Source organism: Phoca vitulina, unplaced genomic scaffold, assembly GCF_004348235.1.
Source record: "Phoca vitulina isolate PV1807 unplaced genomic scaffold, GSC_HSeal_1.0 scaffold1, whole genome shotgun sequence".
Taxonomy (NCBI): Eukaryota; Metazoa; Chordata; class Mammalia; order Carnivora; family Phocidae; genus Phoca; species Phoca vitulina.
This window is the reverse complement of record NW_022589704.1, coordinates 13,250,750-13,260,176: the sequence shown is the minus strand read 5'-3', so window position 1 is coordinate 13,260,176 and position 9,427 is coordinate 13,250,750. Positions and strand designations below refer to the sequence as shown.

The following is a 9,427-nucleotide window of genomic DNA, read 5'->3' as shown; positions in this document are numbered from 1 at the left end:
AAATTACCATGTAAGATTATTATAAAAATAGGATATGCTTATTCGAGAAAACTAAGGAACACATACATCTACTTTTTAAAGAGTAAAAAAAAAATCATTACCCAGATATAAACGCAATCATGCTATTTTTTCTGTACTAGAAATTTCCCTCTGAATATAATAGCTGTGTAACCTTAGACAAATCCCTTCAACTCTACCTCAGTATTTCTAATTTAAAATGAGGAAAATTTGCTTGCTCATAAGATCTGTGTGGTGACTGAATGATTGAGTTAATTTAGTTGAGCACATAATAAACATTATGTATGTGTTTACAATTACTGTTGTTATTATATTGTGTTTATGCATGAGTATTACTATAGTTATGCATGTATCATGGTATATTATGTTATTTTTTATGTAATATAACTATTCAATAAGTTTTAGTTCAGTATATCCTATACATGAACCACTTCTCTATTTGCTGGGACCCAGAAATGAGGCACCTTGAAGGTACCTTCTCATGAGGCTTGTATCCTAGTAAGAAAAAACTGGTAAAATAAAAAGGTATGCATGTGTGTGTGTATACATGTGTGCATAAACAAGGTAATATCAAATGGTGATAAGTATTTACAGAGAAAGTGGTCTGATCGATGGGATGATGAGTGACTGGGTTGGTTTTCTTTTATAGATTGGGGGATTGGGAAAAAAAAAATGAAGTCTGGGGCATTCCAATATTTAGAACCCAAGCAGAGGTGGGCCAGCAAAGGAGACAAGGAGGGAGAAGTCCCCCAAATAAGAGGGAAAACAGAAGAATACAGTGTCATGGAAGATAAGAAAATAATTCTGCAAGTGGGATAATGAAGAGAATGGCCACTGGATTTGAAACTCGAGTGACTTGGTTTTAGGCAGAGTACTGGTTATCTTTCCAAGTACTATATTGTACTATATTGTGATTACATCTATTACTAAGAGTAGCTAGAATTTGTTGTTACACACTAAGTGCTAGACACAGGTTTTTATTTTACATAGACTTTTACATGGACTATTTGAATCTTCACAATAAATTTATGACTTGCACTAATATTATTGTCATTTTTCAGATCAATAAACTGAGATAGAAGTTACATAGCTTGCCCATTGTCATGCAGTTAGGATATAGGGGTAAGCAATATCCCAGCCTGACAATTCCTTTCTAGAAATAGTGTTGTTGTCTCCTTATAGTACTCACATTCACATAAATGAATGTAGAACTATATCATAATTTTAATACTTGCATAATAATTTATTTTTCAATCTCCTATTGTTGAATACGTAGGGAATTTTCAAATTTCTGTTATTACAAACCATAAGTAACCTCAAACATATAGTTTTGTACACTTACCATGTCCTTAAAGTAGAATTATTATTTCAAAGACTGTGTGCTCATTAAAAAAAATTTAAAACACTATCAGATTTCCCTTCATTTTGGTTGCATACATCTATATAACTATCCATTTCTCCACATATTTGCCAGCATGGGAATTTTTTTAAAAAAATGAACTATTTGTGACTTAATTTGCATTGTATCACTACTGAGATTAAACTTTTTTTTTTTTGTATTTATTTGCCATTTCAAATTCTTAGTTTGTGAATAACTCATTCCTCTCTTTTGTCCTTGTTTAGTATTATGGTGTTTCATTCTTGCTTATTTATAAGAGTTTTTCTTTTTATTAATAATATAGGAGGACTATATAACTGCTTAGCTCTCATATATGTTGCAAATAATTTCCCAATTTTGCATTTAAATAAGTTTATTTATAATCTTTTCCCACTTAAATATTTTGCATTTTTACATATTCAATTCTCTTGGTTGTCACTTACTTGTTTTGAGCTTTGATGTTATCTTTAGATGGGCCATTTCCACCCCAAATCATATTGAAGTTTCTTGCAGTAGATTGTATTTTATATGCGAGTATTTCAAAGGAAGGTCTGGAACTCTGTTGTCCAGTAAGATAGTACTATCTATATGTAAATTTTAAATTAAAATTAATTAAAATTAATTAAAGTAAAATTTAGTTCCTCATTTTCACTGACCACAGTTCAAGTGCTCAACAACCATGTGTGCCTAGCGACTATCATTTTCAGCAGTGAAGATACTGACCATTACCATCATCACATGAATTTTCATTGGACGGTGCTCCTCAAATGTTACTATGCACAACACGCGCTGAGGCATGTGCTAAAATGCAGCTCCTTACTCAGATGGTCTGGGGGGGGACACTGAGCTTCCCATATTAAACAAGCCTCCAGATGATGTTGATGCTGCAACTTCTTGGACTACACTTTGAGTAGCAAGCATCTAGATTTATTTTTATGCAAGAAATTATAAAACCCTTTATGTGTGTATGTATGCATTTCTGTTTGTTTAATTGTATTACTTACTGATATGCAATAGCATATCTATTATGTGCTAAATACCCATATATGTTTTTCCTGGACTCTGAACTCTTCTACTGATGCACAGTCAACTGTCCTATGTTACCAGAAAATCGATATAGCTTTGCAACATGCTTTAATATTTAGTCAAGATAATATCTATCAATAGCTTTTCAAGTTCCATCAAACATCAGATTTTATTTAAATCAAAAACACATTCACTTTGAAGCCAATTTAGTAAGAAGGAATTATTTACAAAATGGATTTTTTCTATTCCAGAAGAAGGCATTTTTTAATTTTCCCCTATCTTATGTTTCTGCTATCGACTGAATGTTTGTGTCTACCCCAAATTTATATGTTGAAACCCTACCCCCAATGTGATGGTATTTGGAGGTGGGGTCTTTAGGAGGTACTTAGGTTTACATGAGGTCAGGAGGGTTTTAATCACCATGATGAGGGTAGGGTCTTTTAAGAAGAGGAAGAGAGACCAGAGCTTCCTCTCTCTATCCTGTGAGGACTCAACAAGAAAGCTGCAAACCAGGAAAGGAACTTCATTGGAAACTGAATCTGCCAGCACCTTGATCTTGGACTTTCCAGACTCTGAAATTGTGAGAAATAAATGTCTGTTTTTTAAGCCACCCAGTTCATGGTATTTTGTTATGGCAGTGTGAGCTCCAAGACAGTGTCTCAGAAAAATTTTATTGTTTTCTCTAAACATGATCTCTATGTTTCTGTATTCAATTGGTCTTCCTGTGGTATTCTAATTATTTCTAGTCAGTATAAAACTGATTATTTTGGATTCTTCACATAGAAAATATGGAGTCCCTTTGGAAAGTTTTTTCCTCCTCAAATGTTTGAGTTTGGGGGAGGGGCATTTTTAAATCTTGATTTAGAATTTCATTTTTAAAAATATATGAGCCTTTTTGAATTTTCTACTTGGTCAGGCCATGTCATTAGTTGAGATCTGGAATCATGCATTCCTTCAACAAATCCCTGCCACTGGCTAGATGCAATCTATATGCTGGGGCCCTGGGAATAGAAGGGAAAGATCCCACTTTTTCAGGAGTCTTACACCAGCACACTTGGAGAATGAAATAGGCATGCTAGGAAGAGCATGAAAAAATTCTCATAACTTTATTCTTTACTGGTGGCATATTTAATAGTGGGGTAGTTCATATTATAGAGAACACATATCCAGGCTTGACGGTGGTAACTCAGGAGAGGCAACCAGGGTAAAGTATTCCTGAGTTTTGAAACTTGAGTAGACATCATCCATTCAAAGAAGGGAGAAGATTCGTTGGAGTGGGAGTATCTTGTTCGCTAGGACATACAATTGTTTTTTAACAATATTTTTTATTATTTTGGAGTATAGAGACAAATATAATTTATTATAAATGTAAAATCTTCTGAAATCTTCACTGGCAAATATCTGCTGGACTCAAGAAAAGAGGGACCAATTCTTATGTTTGGGTCAATTCATGTGTTTCCTGTCATAAAATATTCCGTTTTTTGCCAGTTTGTTCCCTTGACAGTATAAATTTAGCTTTTAGGTATATTATTAAATGATAAATCTCCCCTTCCCCCAGTTACTCAGTATTCTAGATCCTGGAGCACTATATCATTATCCATTGCTTGACAGTCCCTAAGTCATGCGTAGCTTCTGTCTACATCTACATTGTTGTATAGGCAAAAATCATGAGGAACATATGGTTCCCATTCTACCAAGACTTTCATTTCATGCTATTACCAGAATGCTTAGAAATCCTGATTGGATGGGAAAATTAGCTTTTTCCCTAGTGGAATAATTTCATTATAACAGAAGTGTCATCTCCCTAAGCTAAATGTGGAAAGAATAATAGAAAGATTACAGATCGTGAAAAAAAAAAAAAACAACTAGAAAGGCTTTGTTATAAATTATGACATGACTTCAGAGAGTACATCTTGATATATTTGAATAAACCCCTTAAGTTTAGGTAACTAGATTGCTCGGTTTCAATTCTCATTTTCTCATTTGCATCACTTTTATACAGAAAGCACTCCCCACCATCTGGCTGATTTATAGACTAAGACGCACTTTCAGAGAGCTTCAGCGCTCCTTATCTATCTGAGTTCATGGAAGGGACCTACTTAACCCCTAGAACATCAGCTCTCTTAGTCAGTACAGCACAACAGAAAGAGCCCAACTTTATCTGGACTTAAGAACTTTAAAAGAAATAAGTCATGAGGCATTTCAGTGACTGGTTTCTATGACATCAGAAACATCTGTGTATTTTATGAAGATGTTCAAGAAATAAACCAACACATAATTATAATTTGAGCTTTGTTGGTATCTCTATACCTTTATTCTTGATATAAAAATTTTCAACTTTAATTTTGTACTGGGAACTTTTTCTCTGAATACTACTGAAATGATTAGAAATGAATTCTACATTTGGTTCTAAGGTTATTTGAAAGTGTAGATCCTTTTCTGTTTCATTCAGTGAGACCTAAAGAGCTGGTTCTGGGGACCTCCTAGACACCAACCCCCAACGGTGCCATAAGCTTCTAAACACAAATATATCTTCAGAGAAGACATTGCCTGATCAATATGAACTGTGGACTGGAATGAGGAGGGCATGGGGTTGAAAAGATAGGCTTGATACAATGTGATGGGTCCCAAACTCTATTCTGTGAAAAGAAGAGAAAAAAAAATGAGAAATGAAAACAGGAAGGGAACACAATAATCATAAATTTTCCTAAAGCTGAAAATATTAAATATAAAGAACTACATGTTATACTCTCTCTATTCTCTGGGGATAAAAATCCTTTTTACTCTTGGGATTTTTGTGGGGAAAAAGTGTGTTTTTTTTGTTGTTGTTTGTTTGTTTGTTTTTATCATTAGCAACCATAAGTCAATCTCTCCTCATTTTGTTTGAAATTATCCTGGTGTATGATCTCAAGGTGACTGAGAACCACTGTGTTGTCAAGGTTGATGAGATGCAGAGAAGCCCAGGGACCTCTTATCCTTATCCCAATGATCCAATGAGTGTGAGTCCTGAAGCAAGTCAGTATGCTTATCCGGGTATTAATTTTCTCCTATGTAGAAATGGGTTTTATAGTGGTGTCTATTTGAGCTCTCTATAGTTAAAAAATGTAGTTCCCCCAAACTTGATAGAATTATCGGTAATGATAAATTACTTTCACTTCTTAAAATGTCTGTCAAAGAATTTCTTTATAACGAATCTTTTCTGCCTTTGGTCACATGCTGAAAGACAACTTTATGAGAACACTTGACCACCAAAAATAACCTCTTGATGACAGTGTGGTGACTGTTACTAGTTTGTATGTGGTACTCGAGGCACTTTTTTCCCCCACAATCTTCAAGAGAGAAAGTGGGGGGGGGCAGGATTATAAAGAGAGGGAGAGAGAGATGTGGCCTCTTCTCTTTCCTAATTAAATTTCCCTTCCTTCTTTCATCTATCTAATCTTCCACAGTGTATGAAACAGATGTTCTGTTCTATCCAAAAAGTAGAGGCACAAAGACTGGGAAATAAGTGACATACGTGATTTGTTTTAAGAATGCACATTAGGACATGTGAAAACTGAAACTCTTATAGCAATGCAACATGTTAATTTTATTTTTCTCCAGATACTTCCAAGTTAAAAAAAACAAAAACAAAAACATTTGCAAGAGTGTAGTACAGTTTCAGATAACATTTAAGAATTAGGAAGGTAAATTTAAGTTTATTATTTTTTATGGTCTGTTGATGCATGAAAAATTACATTCAGATCACATTATTCTAAGAAATTAGTTATGAATTTAGATTTTTGGATGCAACCCTTGGGAAAATCAATTTGTGAGTGAAAGTGATTTACAAAAAAAGTTGCTGGAAAAAAATGTGGTGAAAAAAAGTCTACTGGTCACTATTGAATAATAAACTCATTCCCCCCCCCACAAAGAAATTGGTATTTTAACCCCATTTAAGCAGAAACTCACTGCTATTGTTACATTTGCCATAATACCAACTTACACAATAAAACACCCATATTATATTTCACTATACTTCTTACTCTGAGGAAAAACAGGTCAGATAAAAACTTAGAGCTTGTGTGTATGCATAGACACACATATTTTTGTATACATATATACATATATTTGTATAAGTTGTATTATGTAACATGGCATATACGCATATATTCAGCAGGCTTTTAAGAATGGAATGAGGATAGTCCTCAGGAAATGTAGGAAATAGGATGACTTTAAATAATTTCAACAATGCGTCTACCAGAGTCAGTGACACATACACCATAGTTAATTCACATCTTATTTTTGTTAAAAAAAAAAAATCGCGCCTGCTCTCCGAGTGCGATCTTTATTCGACATACGTGTGTGCCGTGCATGTTCTCGCTAAGTGGGTTAGTTTTGTTCTCATGCCATGGGAGCAGGTGGTATGAAGCTGTTTTGATGAGGTTAAAAGGCTCCTCCCCTCTTTCCCCAAGCAGCAGCCCGAAGTACGTCAGCAGTAATTGTGTGCCTGGCTCGGGTATGCAGGGAGGGTGGAGGCAAAATTGATATCAAATAAGGGTATCAAACTGAGATCTCGATGTTCCATTTAAGTTGTTGCTCATTTTCATTAGCCATGCCAGGGGTGAAAAGCTTATCACTTAAACACCCTCTGTAGTAAGAACATTTATTTTTGATGGATTTATATTTTTCTTCTCCATAAAGATTGAATTAATGTTGTAGTGGATATAGATGAAGGGGTTTCTTTATCCTCTTTTCGTTTTATTATTTACTAATCAGACTTCAGTTCAGATAGATAAAAGAGAGAGGTTCTGTTGCCTAGATGTGAGGCCTTTAATGAGGATGGGAGGCCCCAGGGAGGCGAAATCTGAAGTAGAACGATGCTGCTTTCGGGTTTCTTGTCATTTCTTCAGTTCCTTCTTCTCCTCCCTTTTCCAATGGGCCTAGTGAGCAGGAACTATCCAAGGTGCTAGAATGCTGGCAGCTTTGCCGTTCAATGCAGACGGATTGCAGAAACAGAGAAGAAAGATTACTGCTTATTTCAGAAGGTAGGTTCTTTGTTTCAGAATCCCTGATTAATCAGCAGCAGCATCAACAGACTAAGGCAGCTGGAGAGGAGAGAGAGAAGCAGGAAGGGAGGGAGTCAGGGGAAGGGAGGGAGGGAGGGAGGGGAAAGAGAGAGAATGGGAGAGAGAGAGCTGGTTGTCACGGGGGAGGGACGATGCCACAAGCTAAGCTGCTCCAAACCTTCTGTATGTAAGTGGCAATGAGAAAGAGCATCTTTTTGGCTGAAAGGAGACATTTAGAGAGGATGCTTCTGATTTTTTGTTTTCATTTATTTTTGTCTTCACAGAATATAATCAAATGAGCCACCTTAGCCAGCCTGGGTGATTGCTTCGAGTCTTGTAATAATCTGTGTAGCAAAGTGGGTAAAATTATTCAATTTCTTTCCTGCTGGACCTGGAAGGAGAGGGGCTGTGTATTCATCCCCACCCATTAGCTATGCCCTCTTTTCTCTGAATGTCGATTTAAGGAAGCAAGCACCTGTCTTCTGCCACCGTATCTTCCTAGCAAACTTTAAAGGCCATTTTATCTGATAGGAAGAACATCAAGAATGCTCTGATCTCTAGTGATGAAGAATCTGGGAATGGACACTTTTCCCATCCAGATACAATGCACTTTAATTGAAGAAAAACTGAGCTGAACTACAAGTCTATTTCTTATGGTGCTGGATTACTCCTACAGAACTGCCCTGAGATCAACCGCGAGAGAGGGCTCTGACAGACACAAGTCACCTTCTGATTATTGCACTTAGCTCTCCCTGGAGACTTAAATTTTGGTATGTATCTCATTTTTCAGATTCTCTAAGCATGCTAATTGAATCCAGCACTAAATAGATCAAGCAATCTGGTTATGAAATGGAATGGATTTTATCTGGGGATACTTAATGCTGAAGTTTGCATGTCTTATTAGGTGGAACAGAATAAAGCCACAGCAAAGGCATCCAAGGCTTTAATAAGCCTCAGGCTATTTTGTACCCTCTTACCCACTTAGTTATATTATCCCGGAAATGGTTAAACTAGATTTTCACTGGTAAAATAAGCCATGTTAAATCATCAAAAGCATTGAAAATATTTTCCAGGGTATTAATTGGCATTCACATTGTGCATGCTAGCTATTTATCTGCTATTCCATACCATAAATATTTTACAACAGTCTCTCAGCACATTTGTGTCAGCCTAATTTTGCATTCTCAAAAAAAAAAAGAACCTACAAAAAAAAAAAAAAAAACTATCAAACATACACCCAAGCTGAAACTGTTTCTTCCTAACAGCGTAGACATAAACCTCTTTGAGAAACATGTATTTTAATATCACTCAATATCAGGAAGATTTCCTTAGCCTCATCACAACAAATATTTTCAATAGAACTTTAAGTAGACTTGTTTTACTTGGGACACACACTTATTTTGTTGGGGTGTCTCCATTCTAATTTTTCCAAGAACCAGAAATATTTTAAATACATGAAATGAAGGTCTTCCCTAGCTGGAAGAACTATTACATGAAATAATGTTCCTTCTCATTAGGAAATCATAAAGTTGTTTTGGGACCACAGAACTGTATTCTTTTGTAAACATAGCCCCCAAATAAGGGAATCCAGTGTAAGAAGTTACACAATGTAGTTTTAGTCATTTTAACATGCAAGAATTTGTAACCAAGTAGTATGAAATAATGACTGTAGAGCAAGAGTGAAAATTAACTCCTCTCCTAATTCTTCACATGTTAAATAATGCTCCAACTTATTTTCTATATTGTCAATTGGTAAACAGATTAATATGAGAATATGTGAGCCACAAATACCAAAATTATTTTATTTCTCTGTGGAAATTGCAACATATGTTTGCCAACTCAGCAAAGAAGGGGACTCTGAAGGACATGGACAGTTTAGGAAATCAGTGAAAATGGACCTGAGAGAAAATACTACAACTTCACAAGGAACTATTGAGAAGCCCAAGGACTTGAGGCATTT

The 9,427-nt window shown here is 35.5% G+C and overlaps 1 protein-coding gene across 5 annotated transcripts in view; it reads left to right on the top strand.

Moving 5' to 3' along the window:
* The first annotated feature begins 6,913 nt into the window (after window positions 1–6,913).
* The window catches only part of NYAP2 (neuronal tyrosine-phosphorylated phosphoinositide-3-kinase adaptor 2), a 260,781-nt gene continuing 258,267 nt past the window's right edge, over window positions 6,914–9,427 (top strand). For 3 of the 5 annotated variants that reach the window (XM_032401071.1, XM_032401080.1, XM_032401102.1), the window contains exon 1: window positions 7,603–8,237. The gene's annotated coding sequence lies outside the window, so the exon portion shown is untranslated. Of the gene's footprint in view, window positions 7,447–7,602; window positions 8,238–9,427 lie in introns of those variants that run through there. The other 2 variants (XM_032401087.1, XM_032401094.1) reach the window with 2 other exon arrangements.